Below are 20,271 nucleotides of genomic sequence, written 5' to 3'. Positions count from 1 at the left end.
GAAATCAATTCTGTAACATATTTTACATATTTTATTGCCTTTAAACTAACGAAAATCACTATAAAAAAGTAAAATTTGTTTTTGTGATTTCATATCTGAACATGTTATGTAAAATATAAGAATACCGTTCGGAGTTACATTTAACTGTGCATTTGGGAAGCAACCCCTTGGTTATTTGTCTTCAACACATCTTGCAGAGAGGGGGTGAAAGAAAGGGACGCTGAAGTCTAAACAAGTGGTTGTGACCACTGGCGTACGCACGGGAGAGATGATGGGTCTATTGCCCTTCTCGAAATTTTCAAATAAAATCCCTAAAGAATTAGGTTTTGATTGATTTATTGTTTTAAGTCCACTTTATGCACAGTAAGGCTAATCGGGACTGGACCTACAGTTTAAAGTGGGATCCGAACCACTTGTGCCTCCACCGGGTATCGAACCCGGGACCCCTTGATTACAAGGCGACGACGCTACCACTGCGCCATCGGGGAGGCCCCTAAAGAATTAGGGAAAAAAAAAGAAGTGTAACAAAATATTTTATTGTGTATCGATCGTGCTACCCTAGAACGATGTCTTCATGACAAAGCCACGTCGCAAACTCAACGCACAACAAGACTAGTTTCAAGTAAGTCCTGAAGCTTTCCTGGCGACGAATGATGAAAAGATTCATTAGCATGTGAAGACGGTTCTTCTACAATGGGTTCTCGAACAAGAAGCAAATTCATATTGTCAAGAAATCGAATAGTTGTAGTGCGTTCAGAGAAATGTTTACAGCAACTGGGTGACTACGCGAGAAAATAGTGCAAGATATGTGTGTTCTATTGTACAGTCAATGCCAAACAAAAGATAATAATAGGCGAATTGCTCATATATATTTTCATTACTATCTTGGATTGGATTGATTTGTTGTCCACTTTATGCACAGTAAGGCTAATCGGGACTGGACCTACAGTTTAAAGTGGGATCCGAACCACTGTGCCATGTGCCTCCACCGGGTATCGAACACGGGACCTCACCCCGCGTAGTATTTTGTGGCTTTGACTATAGTAGTACCGCCATAAGAACAGGCCTCCATTCAAACCGCAGAACGAGTATTTTGACAAAATCCTGTTCCCTGCTGGCTGCTTCGAGTAGGAGTGATTTTAATGTCGCTTCTTGCCTAAGCGGTAGACCTAATTGGTTGTTTGACCGCAAGTTCATTTGTAGGTAAACGCGGCAACAGAGGGTCATTGCCATAAATGTGGTCTGATACGGCGGCCTCACTATAATGTCGAAAGCATTGCTTAGACTGATAGTACTGATATATTTATTCGAGACACAGGAAGGCAATGTTTTATCTGTTTTATGCCAGTAGGCTATGGTCAAATCAAACACTCAATGTTGTTCCTCACAGCAAGAGTTAATTTATATTGCATTGAGCATTTATTTGTTAGTTCTCTCAGTCCACTCAGTGTAGCTTCTGTACCTATGTTTCATGATTGATTCATTTGCATTATTTTGCTTCGCTTTTGTGCCACTTTTGTCTAATTTGTGAAGATGGGGATGAGTGATGACATGATGAAACTGATGAATGGAAACTCACAAACATCCATGCCCAGACCGGGATTCGAACCCGGGACCCCCGGCGTCTTAGCGCGATGTTGTAGCTATGTCTCTGACAGACAGACGGATACGATTCTGTTCATAAGTGTACGGGGAAAAGTCATTAAATAGGCTAACAGGAATATTATTAATAACTTTGTTACAATAATAGCCTACTTAGATAAATTGTTTGTGTCTTATTTCATTTTCGACAAAGTCATCGTTCTCCGCAACTCGCTTGGTCAAACTGTCCACAAGGTTGCGGAAGTCCTCTGCAAAAATGCTTTTTGGTGCAATCTCTACCCAACTTTACACCGCCTTCATTACGTCGTTATTATCTGTAAACTTCTGACTTGGCAAACAGTGATGAATTCAGGGGGTGACCCGGAGGAATCCCCCTGGAAATTAAAATGTTTGCAACCTTGATTTGATTTGATTTGAATTTAAAATTTTGGGTGCGTCAGCACTAAGGCTATTTTCCACCAATCACATTATACGGAGTCCGGCCCCTTATCGTTACACATAACAACTCTAACGTTGCATAACCAAAATCATAAAATATTAAAATCTTCTGACTTTCGTTAAAAGCTCAGCACAAATAAGGACAACACAAACAAAATTATACTGGCTATGGGGCCAGTCGCCAGAGCCTCGTTAGTCCGCAGTCCAGGGTGTACTACGTGGAAGCGAGGTTGACTATTGGGTGCACTACGTGAAAGGACCACCCCTTACACCCCTGTGTGCAACCTGGCAGAGCATTCGGGCAATAGGTAAGAAATTTGGCAACAATGTTCAATCTGGCTTGCTTTCATTCACTTTAATTTAACGTCGAACGTATTTTTCTGTTGTTTTTTTAATGGTAATAAGCACTCATTCAGTTCTCTTTATAATTAAAAGTCAAAATAATGAACGGATTCAAATTATCGTCTGTCTTGATAACTGCTAAATTAAGAAATATGATGGATCAGGATACGCTTCAAGTTCATGTAGGCTACCATATGTGAAGGGGCCAACTGCTGAGTGGGACGTGGAACCCACAAAAATTCTTAAAATTATAGTTAATTAAACCTAATTACAGTTAATTTAATTACATATCAAAAGTAATGCCAAATTAAAAGTATTAGAATTGTTTTACTGGATTTATAGGCTAATTTGTCTATGTCATTCTCCCGTGGAGTTTGATGTCTCTCTGGAGTAAAGAGGCTGGATTCAACACTGCTGGCAAATGTTCTCTCAAAGGTCAAAACAAGTGAAAGTTCGATTGCACCAAGTCCGGACTGTAGGGTGAATGTTTCAACAATTGAAGAGCACGGAGCCATATGATGGTGCGCATTGTCTTGAATCAACAATATACCTTTTGAGAGAAGTCAGCGTTTCGATCGTATCACTGTCCTCAGCTTCTTCACTAGCATATCACTGTACTGTACAGAGCACTGGTCCGAGTTTGACTTTTCCTGGAAGTGTACCAATGTAGGGCGCAAAAGATGCTCAGCGTGACTTTTCCAGCGGAGGAACGTATCTTGAATTTCTCCTGGCTAGAGACGACGGGTGCTTCCACCGCATCGACAGTCTCATATTCTCTGGTTCATAATGGTGCATCCAGAATTCGTCTCTTGTCACAATTCGATCGAGAATAGTATCTTCTTCACGAGCATAACGGTCCACGTGCTCCTGCCAACTTGTCTCTCGTGCACGGTTCTGATCATAGGACAGCTGCCTTGGGACCTATCTGCTACACATTTTTCTACACCCGAGGTCATCATGGACAATATTGCACGCAAAGCCGTGACTCGTGTTAAATTCTAATGCAATTTCATCAATAGTGACTCGTCTGCGGTCACGCACTGACTTCTCGATCTTCTTCTGTTTTACTGTCTCAGTTGCCACGCTAAGGGTCTCCCATTTTGTCGTTCTTCAATGACATTGGCCCTGTCTAGCTCGTTGCACTTTTGGACTGTCTCTGCATTCACACGTCTAGTTGGTTACAAAGTGCAACACCGAATCTACTTCGTTGATTTGGTGCCACGTAGTGTATTCGGTGTCTTGGCTGCACCGTTTGCACTACGTTCTGGAGCGGTGTACAGTGTGGTGCATAGTCATGTGGTACGTGCTCACCAATCAAATAAACGATGAAAGCGGCAGACAGCCGTTTCATTTGTTCCATCTTTTGGACTTAACACAGCTTATCGTCTATTTGGTTGAGCACTGTTTCTTTGCAACAGCCTGACACTGGAAGACAGGTCCGTACCCAGGAAGTTTTTTTTAGGGAAGGGGCAGATCCGTGCGTGTTTGTATATACAGTGGCGGCTATTTGTGTGGTGGGAGGGGGTCCTGGGGGCAGTTATACCAGACTTTCTCTTTTGCCACTTTTGCCCCGTACTATATGACCTCTTAATGCTTGTCTACCAAGAGAAAATAACTGTCCTTGCTCCCCACCTCTTCCCCAGTTTTGACACCCAATCGCCGATAGACTGGTTAGAAGTATTCGGATAGTTCTGAGTTTCGCAAATTAAAAGTATTTTCAAATTTCCTTTATTTTCTTATACCAGAACCATTTAACAGCCACGATAATTCTACAGTGTGTTTAGAAAATAATATATTTATGAATTAAATTATACGCATTAGAAATTATTATTACAATAAAGAATTATAAATGTGAGTTAACGAACGTAACTACGAAGGCTAGCGGGCTATTGTTTAACAAAAGAGAGAGACATTTTAACCGGGTCTGGGTAGACAAGACTTAGCATTAAGAGGTCTTAGTGCAGGGGAGCAAAAGTGGTTATAGGACTAAATGTACCCAATATCGCAGACTGCAGACTTCTGCAGACTGCCTCTCTACACGAGCAAAACATTCATTTATGCAAGGACAAAATTGAATATTTTACAAGTTTGAAAAATCGTCGATGTTATTTTCGTAACTTCTTATAGGTTCACATTTTAAAATTTCATGGCTCGAGGGGGGGGCATGGCCCCCATGGCCCCTCTCCTGGGTACGGGCCTGTTGGGAGATACATGCACTACACCTTGTGTCAAAAAGTATAGCGAACTAGACGGAGCTATTTTGTCTGTAGTTTTTAAATCTTTGCACCCATTCGTACACTTTCCTCTGACTGTCTTCATACTGATCCACCATTTTCTGTAGATTTCAGAAGGTTTCACAACCTCTGACGGTAAAAAAAACCCGCTTCGTTGCTCTTCCACACACGGTGCAATTCGACAGTGGAGCGGCCATGTTGTACGAGCTACTGCACAGGCGCATACAGCTCGGTCGTCACTCACGACCCCCACATAGGGTGTTTACTAAGGAACCATATTGTGACCCGAAATCAGATTTTCCGTTATGCATATTTTTCCATACATTTTTGAACAAAATTCCCGTTCTTTAATGATTTTCTCTGACATTTTTCAACTTTTCATGTTTAATACTCTAAAATGGAAACCAATTTTGTTGTAAAAAGTTTGTCTACTTAATGATCAAATATACTATATAGCAGTAGCGAAGCGTAGTCTTACGAAGGAGGCAAGCAATGTTTCAGTACAACAAAACATGTAGTACAACGACATGCCGAGGGGAAAGATTCAAGGTTTATAGCCTCATTTACCCAGTCGCTGGATTTGTCAAAATATCGTAATAAAGTGACTGTACTAAAAATAAACCATATGATCCGCAAACGTCACATTTACTTTTTAAAAAAAATCCAGGTAACGTTATTCATATGATATTAAACGTTTTGCATATGCGAACTTTCCGCATACGACTAAAGGGAGACGGAATTTCTTACTTACTTATTAGTACCTTCATTTGTTCATTATTATTTAATATGGTCAAACGGTGACCAAACCGATTTAGATAAAAAAAAAAAATGGGAATCATTTGTTTATTTTACGCTGCATGATGTAATTTAGTATTTTTGGGCACCCTAAAAACCGCATTGGAGTAACTTAAACACTAAATAAAAAGTTAAACACAAACAATAAAAAATTCATTTCAAAGCAAAGAAACACATGCATAGACGATGTACTCACCACAATAAATTTCAAACTCTTGGTGTTGGTCGACCCCCTTCCACGATTTTCATTTTAACACTTATCTCTCTCGAGCTAAACGAAGCAATTTTCAATTGCTCAATAATACACCCGCACTTCACATCAACCGTTCCTAAATACGCGTTCATTCCGATAAATTCACAGCACAAAACACGAAGCAACAAGCACTCACACTATCCCACGCGCTTTCCACAACTGCAAATGCAAGCATCCACACAAGATCACTTTGAAAATCTCTGAAACAACAGAAAGTGATACCAACCTATTTCCTTTATTTTATCCGTCACAAAGGAAAGATATATCAGTTTGGAGATAAAAATTACGCAGAGGAATCAGAATCATTTCAGCAGAACGAGTATGTACATTAATATTTAAGTAATAAAGTGTCATTCAATGGCGTGCCCGGGGCGAAGGGGGGGGGGTGGATGGTAGACATAACCCCCTTTTGGCCCAGTATATCTAAGAAAAAACGTCAAAGGAAGGAAAAGATGACAAAATGGGGACCGTAAAAAGACCCTGGGAACACCACTTGCGTCATAATAATAGAACTTAAAACATATTCGGGCCTCCCCGATGGCGCAGTGGTAGTGTCGTCGCCTTGTAATCAAGGGGTTCCGGGTTCGATACCCGGTGGAGGCACAAGTGTTTCAGATCCCATTTTAAACTGTAGGTCCAGTCCCGATTAGCCTTACTGTGCATAAAGTGGACTTAAAACAACAAATCAATCAATCAATCATTAAAACATATTCTTGTGCTCATAATATGCAGAATGTATACGATTTACTTCTATGCCATGTACAAATATCAGTGGATAGTTCTTTCTCAGATAGCTTTATTTTCACCCCAAGTTTTATTCAAAAGCAGTCAATTTATTGATTGTAAAATTTGTGAAAGAGCTCACTTGAATTACTGCGTAAATAATTTGGCAGTTGCAAACACTGGTAGCGGTCAACACTTCTGGCGTAATTTGAGCTGGACCGACCAGGAAGCAGGGTGCAGGACCAAGGTCCGTCCAATCTTCCCTCCCTCCCTGAGAAAACTCTTCACGGGGGTGCAGAAATTCCACTGCCCCAACTCCCAATGTCAACTTTTTTTACGCGTTTTACATTTCGCGAAATCTAAAATAATTTGTAATATAATATGATATATATGGAATTTAGAACAGTGATAATAACTTCTTTTAGTTATTTTATGACTAACAATTATTATTATATTTGCGATCTTGTTTACGTGTTCATGAAGACAAATATTCGTTACTAGTTTTTGCTGGCAACGTACCCATAGATGAATCCTTCTGCTTTCGGTTGAACTCGGCTATTTTCGGGAATCATGCAAGCTCGGAAAGCACAGCTTTTTGTAGAAGCTTTGTGGACGGGTTCCACCAGAATTTCACGCTTCGCCATGTGACTCCTTCGGAGGCCTTATTTTCCCGCAGAACGGCTGCAAGCATTGAGGCTGGTGCTTGCTACAGAGCTGCTGGGGGAGTTTGCGGCCGCATTTTTTCGCGAAATCGAGTGCGATGGAAACTAAATACGGTTAGAACATTAAGTACATTAAATGATATTCGAATTATGCAAGCAGTGCTTGCATTGCTTGTACTATATCTTCGCCTCTGCTATATAGACCGATCTATTTCCGCTGCCACACACGTATCGAAGGAAATGACCACGACCGTTTTAAAAGTATTACATAAATACCGCAATGAATGCAATTTTGTTGATTCTGTCCTCAAAAAATTATTGACCGTGCACACAATTGCAATTTAAAATTATTATACAAGGTAATGTATATCCAAACGTAATTTTGAAAGTATTTTTTCTAACACGTTTCAATGTTGTACTGTACGGCTATGTCTGAGTATCTGTCTTTAATATTACAAGAAGTTACCGATACCATCTATGATTATAATTCTAGCCATATCACCGATAGGTGACGACATGGATGCGCCTGAGCTCATGGAGAATATTATCAATAATTGGTAACAAGAAGTTGCGTCTTGAATTTGTAGATTTACAAGCAGAATATTAAATTTTAGCTAACTTCGAACAGTGTACAGTTTAAAGTAGGGTATGGGCAGGCGCGTATCTAGAAATATATTTCGGAGGGTGTCCGAATCAAATGGCTCAAAATAATAATAATAAAAAATAAAAATAATGTTTAAATTAATTCAAAATGATTATAATTAATGACAGTATTAATTAAAATATTCAAATAAATTAATATTATATTTTAATTACACGAATAGGTAAAATGACTGTAAGCATAGTGATATAACAGCACGTATTCATTATCTAGCTTACGTATAGTTAAGGTCCTCAACATTTGTAAAGAAAAGACTGGCCTGTCAAGGAAATTAATTTCAAGTAGATGAAGAATTTAATATTTTTTAATATCAAAAAAGGATGTTAGATCCAGTTGGCGAAAAATAAAGTTCCTGGTAATATGTTATGCATATTATTATAAGTAGTAATAAATCTTGCATAAATCTTCTTTGGTATTATCATTCAAAGTCCTTTGATCCCAATATAATCCTTGGCTTCCAATTACTTTGGCGGAAGTAAATAACTCTCGATTAAACAAGTATATTTCCATTTTTAAATTTTAGTTATATTATTATTGCATTGTTTTCATTATTTATTTTTATTACTTAGTAAGTCTTTCGGGAGGGTCCGGGCCCCTGGGCCCCCTTAATACGTCATCGGTTACGGGGATCGAATGCGGGACCCCTTGATTACGAGGCGATAATGTTACCACTATTCCATCGGGAAGGCCAACCCAGTTTTGTTATGCATGAACGAAGTTACCGAAAACAAGAACATACAAAACAGTAAAATTTCTGTAGGAAATACAATCGTGAAAGCACGAAAACTTGTTCTAAATTTTCCCCAACACTTCCATAAATAATGAACTATTAAGCTAATATATAAGTTGAAGATTGACTCTTCATCCGTGAATGAAATATAGTTCCTATTTGACGGAACAGGTGTAACATGTTTCACTTGATTTGAGGAATTGTAGAACAGCATGCAAAATGCCATGGAAGTTGTATCGTAGTTAATACTTAGCTTGCGGCACATTTTCACCGTCATACATTGTATTATAAGTAACAAAAAACACACAATTAACAATTTGCTTCAAACATTCTGAAATTTATAGTGGGATATAGTGCGTCACCATATTCGTTCACTTTAACGCAGTGCAAGAATCAAAAAATTTGAAACAAAGCCCAAACAAAGCAGCCGGCAAACTCAGCACCAGAATAAGTTTTCATTAATAACACGTAGAACTAAAGACAATTTTAATGAGAATATTTGCAATTAAACTATGTAGAATGGGAAGCATAAGTATTACGAAGCAAATTGTCCATCACCATGTTTATTCAGTTTGTTTTACCGAAACGAGAGCTTCAAGTAGTGTTGTCCACGAGACGAGACATGTCCTCGTTTTCGAGACACGACTCCTGAAAAGTCTCGTCTCGTCTCGAAAATCTCGAAAAAATATAAACACAATAACTAATCAATTGCAAATATTTATTTTTTCGGAATAAAGCATTTTCTTTGGAAACCCAAAACAGCTTATATTACATGAATAAAGATCTGTAAGATTCTCCCTCGAAAAATCCTAATTCTTCACACATTGTCCGTAACGAATTTGCCCAGGCTTTAGCCTCGTGTCCCAGCTATGCAAAATCCCTGTATCTTCCTACTGAAATTTCCTCAGAATACCTTAAATCTGGCAACTATCTGCTACCCCAAGAGCTCTCTTCCATTCATCCTTGCGCAAGACGATCCGTAAGTAGTCACTGCTATTGTTTACTACGGCCCTGTTCCAGCCGTACTGGCGACAATCGTCATAAAATTTCTTGCCCAAACAGACCCTTCTTTCATTTGCGAACCCTCTTCTCAAAATCCACAGCAGCCTCTAGTGCTGGTTGCAAACTCCAAAGATTTCGCACTAAAATTCGGTAAACGCAAAGTTCCAAGTGCATATAACACAGTGCCATGAAGGCAGATTTACGGGATGTGGGGGAAAGGTGATTGTGGAGGCGAAGTGATCAGCATCACACTCCGGCCGCTTTTTCTCTCCAGGATTGCGCCCATGCACCCATTGATATGAGACTGTTGAGTCCCAGAGCTGCTTTATGCGGGGACAATGCGGAATAATTCAGACCTTTATTCACCCACTCCGGGAATCGAACCCGGGTCTCCCGCTTGGCAGTCAGACACCCTAACGACTACACCACCGCGGCTCTAAAAACCCAGTAAAAAGCTACTGCAATTAGATACTCTACTATGACGTAACGAACATGAAATTACCTGAAGTCATAGGACTAATGAGCGACATGCGACAGAAACAAGTGTCGCTTGGAAATGAACCAACAGTAATAAATGCAACCTTCCGAACGGAAGCGACTAGACCGGTAAGCGGCACGTGTTGCTTTGTCGCTTGCGTGTCCTTCGGACTGGTCCGTTTTTTAATAGCGTGCATTGTGTCGCCTCTGTCTGTTGGTAGTGAATTCACAGTGAAAGCTTGCTTATAGACTGAGGGAGATTTCATATCGAAGCAACACGTGTCGCTTCAGGATTTCACCAAACGAACAGCCTGCAATGATTCTACGCTGTGAAACGTTGCTGTTGATTGGCTCGTTCCAAAGCAACATGTGTCGCTTGCCGCTTGTCGCTCCGGTCTGAAATCTCCCTAAACGAGGGTGTTGCTTGTTGCTTTGGTGCGAAAACTCTGTGTCGCTTGTCGCCTGTCGCTTGTCGCCTGTCGCTTCAACCTGAAAGCTATCTTGTGGAAATTTCGCACCGAAGCGACAAATGACACGTATAATTCAGACCCAAGCTACAAGCGACACAATCCCCTTCAGTCTGAAGGAAAACATTCACCCCGCATCCGTGCACAACGGACCGAGGCGACAAAAGACACGTGCAGCTTTTCGTGTCTTCTGTTCGAAAGGTTTCATTGACTACTGAAAGTTCGCCTGTCGCCTGTAACTTTGGTGTGAAGAAATCTTCCTCACAGGAAACTGTTCGAACCGAAGCTGTACGTCTCGCTTGTCGCTTGCTTGTTGTTTTGCTTAGGTTGTTTTCGGGATACCGTGTATAGTTACGAGGGTTGTTATCCGCGCATGCGCGATGAATGTTTGCTTATAAACTGAAGTGTCGCTGTCGTTCGTTGCTTCAGTGTGATACTTCCGTGTCGCTTGTCACGTTGAACAAGCCACAGGAGAGAAGCGACAAGCAACATGTTTCGCTTGGATACGAACCCTCAGTAAACGTAACCTTCCAAACCGAAGCACCACGTGTCTTTTGTCGCTTGTGTGTAGCTCAAATTGGGTCGTTTTCTTAATATCGAGCATAGAATCTCCTCGATCTGTTGGTACTGCCAGTGCGGTGAATACTTTTTTTAAATTTGATTTGTTTTATTTTACTTCGCGTTTTGTGCCTCTTGGCTAATTTGCGAAGATGGGGATGAGTGATGAAATCATGAAATTGATGAATGGACATTCACAAACAACCAAGCCCGAGCGAAATTCGAACCCGGGACGCTTGGCTTCGTAGCGCGATGTGCTAACCACTCCATAGACGGAATGGAAGGGGATCCTGTTCGCTTGTCACTTCAGTGTAAACCCCCGTGTGGCTTGTCGCCTGTTGCGTGTTCCTTCTGTCTGAAAGCTCCCTGCGTGTACGATGGAAAAAGAGTAGATGGGAGCTAGAAAAGCAAGGCAGATTCTATACACTATCTAGCTTTGATATACTCATGCTCTTATGATTAAGGAATCATATTTATTCTCACTATAGCTACAGTGAGCAAAGTGATTACAGATTTAACCCACTTTCGAGAATAATATTTTGTGTTGTCTCCCAGTTATAACATTTGTTGGCATAATATCCTGCATTACTTTTACGAGACGGGACGAGACGAGACAGAACCCTTCGAGACGAGACATGAGACGGGACAAACTAATATTTTCGAGACGAGACACGGGACAAGACAGCATTTTCACGAAACGAGACGAGACAGACCAAAGTCTCGTCTCGTCTCGTGGGCAACACTAGCTTCAAGAATTGGAACAAAACGCCAAAGAAACTGCTGACAACCTGTACACCCACCAACTAAAATCTATTCCCTAAAACACATAAGATGCAAGAGAAAAATTAATGAAAATAGTCATGGATAATTCGCCGAGCAATACTTGTGCATTTCACTCTAGAGTCTTCAATTCTCCGCAAATATTGTCAGAATAGAAGTTGAATTTTTTAACAAGCAAGTCACAGATTATAAACCTATTTGTGCAAATCTAGCCTCGCCTCTTAAAACATTTAGCTTTCTTCTTCTAATCTGACAATCGTTTTATAACCGCCTGTGGAGCGTTTCATGAGCATACGTTAGATTCTATAGTGCGTACAGTCAACGGCAAAAATAACAGTAGGCAAATTGTCAATCGCTATTTAAATTCTTCAATTAATCTACTTCCTGTGTTGTTTCGAGAAATGGAATTCTGTTCATGCGAAGCAGATGTTTTCCTCTGTATATTGACGTTTTTATTTCAAATCACGATTGTCATATTGCGAATACAGAATGAATGAAAATGGTGATGGACAATTCGCCTACTGTTACTTTTCCCATTGGCTGTACAGTCTTAGAAAAAAATACCTGGGCCACGGGACGTAGAATTTCGTAACGTCTTAAAGCCTGTTGTTTATGCAACCCAAATAACAAAATATTCGCTTAAGTTTGCCTGGTGATTCTGAGTTCTCGGGAAGGATTGAGCTTTGATAGCATGAGTCACATGACTCGTGCCCCAGCCACAACAAACAGCTGGGTGCTGCGATGCCTCCAGAAAAAAATTTCAGGAACTGGATTCTTGACAAGAGCTACTCGTAAGGAAATACTATTCTTTCAAGTGATATTAGAGTCATTGTCAAGAAGGTTCGCTGAAATGATGGTTCTCATCACAGACCACATGCCACACGTTAATTGTTTAAGTCCAGTTCATGCACTGGACCTACAGATTACAATGGGATCCGAACCAAATGCCTCTCTATTTGGTATTGAATTCGGAAGCCTTTCATTACATGGCGAAGACGTTACCACTACGACATCAGAGAGGCAATGGAACCCCTTGAGAAAGAGATAAGCGAAAATTGCTACGTGACAAACCATATTTGCCCGTAAATTTTAAAAATAAGACAATATTTTGTACTGACAGTTTCGAACCGTGGGAGAGGCATATATTTTTTTGTACCATCGTCCATTTCACGAGTTTATAATTCTTCCTCACCGACTCGAGTAACGCGAGTGGTAGAAGAAAAGCGAAGTAAAATAACTGAAACAGAAATAAAAAGAAAAAGCGAAATAAATTTTATTCATAATATTCTGCAGTCACTTGAGTTGTATTCACGGGATGCTATCTTTAAAGAAAGCCATGGTCTCTTCCTTGTCTTTTTCGCTTTCTTTGTGCTCTTGCTTCCCCCGTCACGATTGGTCTAAAACTAATTAATGCGACGTTAATTAAACAATTCAAACAACGAAACAATGCACAATCAACTGCACAAAACAACATTCCAAATGTTTTCGAATCGGAAAACAATTGAGATGCTGTAAAATGACTTAAGATGCAGTAATAAAGTGGGAATTCGGTACCGTATAGAATTAAATCGGTAGAGATGTTCAATTTGATTGGATGTTTGTTATTTAGATTTGCTAATCTTTCACTTTTGGCAAATAGCGACGATGAAGATGAGTGATGCTATAATGAAATTGATGAAGGGACACTTACCAAGGACACCCACGCCCAAGTCGAGATTCTAACCAGGGACCCATGGCATCGTAGCGCGCTGTGCTAACCACTCCTCCAAGGAGTGGACATTATAGCATATTTTGTGTGCTCAATTGGGATCAATCAATGGAATGAATAGGCATATTATATGATTAATAAATTCATATCATAATACCACGTCATATTATTCGGCACGAAGTAACATCAGAGACATTCAATCTTGCATTTTTGCCTTTCAACTAATTCTTATAATTCAGGTAAATCACAACAATAAGATAAATTATGAAGCAAATGATAGTGAATGTGGGATATTATTACGAATTACCTGACAGAAACAACATTAAGCAGGCTTGGTGGTCAAGCTCATTAAGTGATTGACATTCGATATCGTCGCCAAAGTTCCCGGGTTTGAGTACCGTCCTTGTCAGGGGTGTTTGACTATTTCGTCATCAATTTCATGTAATGGTCACTCGTCCTTATCGTCGCGATCATCGAACAGGGAATAAAAATTATAAAATAAATACGATGGTTGTTGAGTTGGTGTTTTTTAAGTCCACTTTATGCACAGTAAGGCTAATCGGGACTGGACCTACAGTTTCAAGTGGGATCCGAACCACTTGTGCCTCCACCAGGTATCGAAACCGGGACCCCTTGATTACAAGGCGACGACGCTACCACTGCGCCATCGGGGAGGCCCTAATAAATACGATGGAAGAGTACTTATTTCATCTCTCACGAAATCTCCTACAAAACCGGAATATATAAAATACATGTATATTCATTCACATACATTTTCGATTTCTATATTTAACTAATCGAGACCGAGAACGGGAGAGCAATTTTCAATTCGACAAACCGAGAGACGGAGAAACTGTCAAGTCTCGTTTCTTCTTGGCACCTCCTAATCGAGTTGTTCTGTTTGTCATTGGCTTTGTATTGGCAATTATTGTCATTATTCTTCCCCTGCAGGTAAACCATAACGATGAATTATGATGAAATGAAGCAGATAAAAGGGCAAGAACAAGAAAGTCATGCCTGTTCGGGACTCCAACTCAGAACCTTATGTAACGAGATTTGAAATTCTGGAGAAGGCGTCCGTGTTTCGCTTGGTTTTCTCTTTCCTCTACTTCTCTTATATTATCATACATGTATAATAAAAATGGATCTGATACGATATGTTGCGATTCATAATTGTGCTGGTTAGATGCTACAGATGTGAACTCCAACCTGCAATATATTATTCCCTTTTGTTTCGTATCTGGTTGAACATGAAATTTTCTTACTGTGACAATTTCTTTCTTAGTTTTGGTTTGGTGCACAGATATGCTAATCTGGACTCGACCTTCAGTTTAAAGTGGGATACTAACTACTATGTGCATCCACCGTGTATCAAACCCGGGATCCACTGATTACAAGGCGACGTTATCACTACGCCATCGAGGAGACCCCATGACAAAATGTTATTCACTCGATCTCTACCATAATTTATTTCAGCATTTACATTTTCGTTTTCTTCTTCTTTTTTCCTTTTGTTAACTACTCTTATACAACTCTTTTTGCGTCTTCGAATTTCTTCTTGTTTCAGGAAAAATAATGCATGCAGGCTGTATAAAAATCCCCCGTTCAAATAGATAAAACGTTCACTCTCGAGAACTAATTTACATGTTTATCACTAACGTAACCAGTAGGAAGGAAACTATTGAAATGTTAACTGATATAACTGCAGATGAAACAATACTTACAGCCACTAACGAAATATCTATTCTTGTGTAGCCTCACAGACAACAAGTATATGGTGAGTCATTCACTCTTGCTGACTACGGGCGAAGGTCACAGAACTAAAGGGTGGTGGCAAGCAAGCAGGCTTCTGCTCCACCAAAGACGAGGTCACGTGTTCCAGTTATCAATGGCGTACGAAGTAAGGAGGAACACAGCTATCTGACGTATGTTTTGGTCCCGTCATTGCACGTAGAACCCTTTATCGTCGTGGCCTTGAAGTTCCCTCAGGGCACTCCTACGTAAAGGTTTCTCAGCTAGAAGGATAGCTTCCCCATTGAGTGGAGGAAAAGTGGGTGCGTATAGAGGTCCTTCAACTTTCGTATTCTTTTTCATTTCAGAACCCGTGCTGTATCGTCGACTTAATCCAATCTATCCGATGTAGGTTTTAGGTTCTGTTTCTGTTCGGTTATTTCACGTTGTCTTCCTGCTTATGTTATTCGCGACGAAGGTTCTGGATTCGATAATCTGGACAATAACGGGATTGTGTTGGTTGCTTGATTTGGTGTCTTAAGTCCACTTTATGTCCTGTTAGGCTAATCGTGAATGGACCTACAGTTTAAAGGGGGATCCGAACCACTATGTTCCTCCACCGAGTATCGAACCCGGGATCCCTTAATTACAAGGCGCCCACGATCCCACTGCGCCATCGGGGATTGTGTTCGAAACGAATGAATCAAATTTGAGTGATATGATATGCAACCATTGGAAGACTATTGAAAGAAAAGCTATGGGAACCTGCCAGTTTTTCTACTGCAGACAGGAAACCATAAACATGGAAGAGAAGCTTATATTCTATGAAATCTGACGCTATGTGCTCGAATACTGGCTAAATATAATCCATAGAGGCATAGCAACGTTAAACAACCTCTTATATGATACATATAGGTTTAAAAAGGTCAAAATACAAAGATTGTGTGCGCCTCACTGATGGCGTAGTGGTAAGGCCTTGTAATCAAGGGGTCTGGGGTACGATACCAGGTGATCGCACATAGTGGTTCGGATCCCACCTTAAACTGTATGCACTTCAGATTAGTCTATCTGTGCCGGTGACCCAGTCGGTAACGCGTCTGACTACCATGCTATAGGCCCCGGGTTCGATTCCCGGCCGGTTCAAGCCCGGGAACTTTTCTAACGTTGGAAGCGGCCCCAGCGCCCACCCAGCGTCGAATGACATGGGTACCTGGGGGAAACCATGGGGGTAAAGGCGGTCAGGGGCGTGATGCTGATCACATCACCCCCACTCACGAACGAATCAAGAAAGTGTGGGGCGTTACCCCTACACCCCCTATACGCCTTCATGGCGTAGCGCCAAGCACTTTTTGGCATAAAGTGGACTTACAACAAAATTTAAACTTGCGATAAAGATTATAAGGTATTAAAGAATTGGGTCTAACACATTTTTTTATTGTTTACCAATGACATTGTTAACTAATATTCTTAATTTCAGTTTCAAGATGAAATCGGCTACGAAATAAAAGGAGTGGGTTCATATTTCTGTTACGAAATTCCACTTTTGTAGTAGACCTGTGCCACACTAAGTTGTGACAATAAACAAATCTGAGACACTTTCAAAGTATTAAATTGCTATCTACGTATTTGGGAAAAATCTTTCAATATAATACTTTTTTGGACGCGTCAAATCATAGTATTTAATTCCTGTTTTAGCAGCTTTAAGAAACCTGATTTTTTTTTGGGGGGGGGTTACAAATGCCCTTTCTGCTCCCGTCAAGTTACGCCTATGACAAACAGGAATTCAAAGTAAAAGACTGTCCCGACTAAATCGGGAGACACGTCTGATAGATTTACAATTGGGAAAACATAATTAAGCGTATAGTTGAAAACAACCTATTTTCATATATTGCATGCAGCTCTACTTTTTCTGCAATGTGGATCAAGAACTGGGGACGTGGAGAAGCACAACACTCCACGTAACCAATAGTCACGTGACCCTCTTTGCTTTCCTGTCATGTTGACCTTCGCGTGGAACACATTTCTCGGTGTTAAGACAGGCAAAATCACCCGATCATCGAAGGGTGCAATATGTGTTGCCTACCCTCCTGCATTACTTGCTCCTATTAAAGCCTTATGGGGAAGAACTTTTTTCCATGACTGTACCTGTACATAGGATATGTCGCAGTCGCTTTACGCTAGACAGTGGATCCACCTAGTGGTAGGTTCGTGAAGTGTTCGTCGAAACACTCACAATCCATCCACGAACAATCGGGGCTTGAGTCCCGACTTCAAGGGTGTTTATTTTTTTCAAAGTTTTGTTTGCTTCCCTGGAAGCTGCACAGTTTCTTACCATACTTCCATCGATACGAAAAATCATACAAGCGAATGAACTCTTTGACGTCACTAAGACACAAGTGTATCTTATATTTGAAGTTTGCTGCTACAGGTATTGAATAAGAAAAGAAATACACAAGAGCCCAAACGTTGCCTTTCAAGTCCCGAAAGAGTCAAGTCCATCTATCAATCTAACAAAAGAAAAAAAAATGTACTCATTATTCCACGTTTCCACCTCCATTCTTTTCAGCTTTCTACAAAGCGGCCCAGTGTTTAGCCTCTGTATTTTTGTCTCTGGATTGTGTTGGCCCGGCATAATGTTTGACATTTATTACGATTTATGTCTTGAATAAATTGAAATATCATCCACAAAGAGACGGTGCTTGTCAGTCAAAAATGCGGTTTGAGCAAAGTTTAACCTTATGCAGATGTAGCGCCAACATTTGCAAGTAGGGCCCCTTGGTGATGAAGTTTAAAAATTGATATTCTTCCGCCGAGAAGTAATTCCACTTTTATCTACGAAACAATTCAGCAATCTTTCGGTCATTCACAAAAGGACCAGACGAGAATTCGTAATTCCTTTGGGTGGTAAAATTTATGACCCGTCATCCAGCGGTCACGACTGGTCTCTGCATGAATAGCCCGAAGCCTCACCAAAGCACGACGGAAGAATAGAACGTGAAATCTGGTAGTTGCTCTCTTGGACACGACGTTGTGAAACGTAAGAATTCAGCTACGTAATTGTTGAATTTCATGTCTGCTATGCATCCTCGCACATGCGAAGTTTTAGGCAAAATCATGGTATATAATCAAACGACTCTTCATTAACATCACCATCTGACGCAAGATTCCGACATTCAGGTCCAAATCAGTGTGTCGAATGAGTAATACATGGCCATAGACATCTAGTATATCAGACTGGAAAATGCTATGCGTTAAGATGTAAGTTGACCTTCCCTGGAGCACAATGGTGTTCATCCTATTACGATCATTGGTTTGTTTGAATTGGGTCTTAAGTCCACTTTATGCACAGATAGGCTAATCGGGAGTGGACCTACAGTTTAAAGTGGGATCCGAACCATTGAGCAATGTGCTTCCACCAGGTATCAAACCCGGGACCTCTTGGTTACAAGGCGACGATGTTACCACTACGCCATCGGGCAGGCCCTCATTGGGAACTATGGAACCACTGCAACAAATATCGCTGTTTCCACTCTATCTCGAAGTGTCGTCGATCAGTCTGACAAGTGTTTTATTGATATTCCTGAATCCGACTTCAAACTCAGGAGCGTCGTATATTCTAGGCTATCTGCGAAGCCTGAAGCACACAGACTAAAATACAGAAATAAAGCGATTATAAAATGTGAATACAATTCTTCAATGTAATAAGAATATAGTGGTGACCGATTCCAGTGAGTATGCCACCCGACTGTCGTTCCCATTCGCCATAACCTAGGAACACGTGTCACTGAGATGGTCTAGATTTTAAACTCAGCATACGCCACTGGTTAAACTGTAAGCCCAATTCCGATTAGCCTATCTGTACATAAAGTGGACTTAAAACAGCAATCCAATTCAATTCCATTATTCATCGCGCTGCGGCGCCAAGGGTCCCGGGTTCGAATCCCGCTCGGGCTTGGTTGTTCATCAATTTCATCATTTCATCACTCATCACCATCTTCGCAAATTAGCCAAGAGGCACAAAACGCGAAGTAAAATAAACTATATCAATCAATCAATCAATCAATTCCATTATTGATATTCCGTTGTCCAGTGCAGGAAATGACGTTGGATGGCATCTCCCCCCAAGGTAGCAAAAGTTGTGCAAAGCATCCTTCCAGTCATCTTATTGTCACCAAGTTGAACCATAGTAGCATCCGCCCAGCTTACCCTTATAGGCTCGACGGAACATCCCCCAACTAACATATTCCACTTCAAGCGCTGCTATTCCTTTCATTTCGACGAGTGGAACTCAAATCATAAGTAAACGATCTTTACCGTTATATCACAGATTAATAAGATCGCTTACTTCCTATCTCTCCTTTGTAATCTGTGCGTATACCAAACCGGACATGTGGAGCCACCCTACGGCTGTTTCGAAACGTAAAGCGTTGTCATAGCAACCTCTCCGCCAATCATATCTTACTCTTGGCAGTGACAGTTGAATGCGTCCCAGCGCAATGATCCGCTCACCCCACCCTTCCATTCCTGCTTTTATTTTCTGCTAATAATTCGGGACATATCTCGTAAGGTCGAATTAATTATTTTATATAAGTGCATAAAAATGTTCTACAAGGACAAATACCATTGTTCAGTTAATGCACGTTACGTTTGAATGATTTCTACATCTAAGTTACGAGATATACAGAATAAGTAGCCCAGAAGCACAACATACGAAAATAATTTCAAGTTTCTGAAATTCCAGCACGTAAATCATTCCGTTGTGCATGAAAAATGGTCCGTGTATTATCTGTGGTAATAAGTATTTTTATGTCGTATTCTCCCTATTATGCGTTGCTTTTCTGACATTTTGGGCAAATCGCGATTTTATCTTGTGTAAACTCTACAGCGATTACTTTGTTCGTAGATCAATGCGTTTTACCCCTCCCTCGTGGTTGTTTATTTAGCGTCGCATTTTTCCAATTTTAGGCTAATCGTGACGATGCTATGAAAAATTGATGACACAAAGAAAGCTCTAACAGGGATTCGAACCCAGAACCCCAGAATTAACCGAACAATGGTATTTATCCTTGTAGAACATTTTTATGCACTTATATAAAATAAATACTACG

General features: G+C 40.6%; 1 protein-coding gene across 1 annotated transcript in view; it reads right to left on the bottom strand.

The window, feature by feature from the left end:
* Positions 1 to 20,271, bottom strand: part of LOC145981896 (uncharacterized) — a 383,471-nt gene that overhangs the window by 60,822 nt on the left and 302,378 nt on the right. The gene's annotated exons all lie outside the window — the stretch shown is intronic.

This window comes from Lepisma saccharinum, chromosome 30 (assembly GCF_977018435.1).
Source record: "Lepisma saccharinum chromosome 30, izLepSacc3.1, whole genome shotgun sequence".
NCBI classification, from domain to species: domain Eukaryota; kingdom Metazoa; phylum Arthropoda; class Insecta; order Zygentoma; family Lepismatidae; genus Lepisma; species Lepisma saccharinum.
The sequence above is the reverse complement of the archived record's forward strand: the minus strand, read 5'-3'. Positions and strand labels throughout refer to the sequence as shown.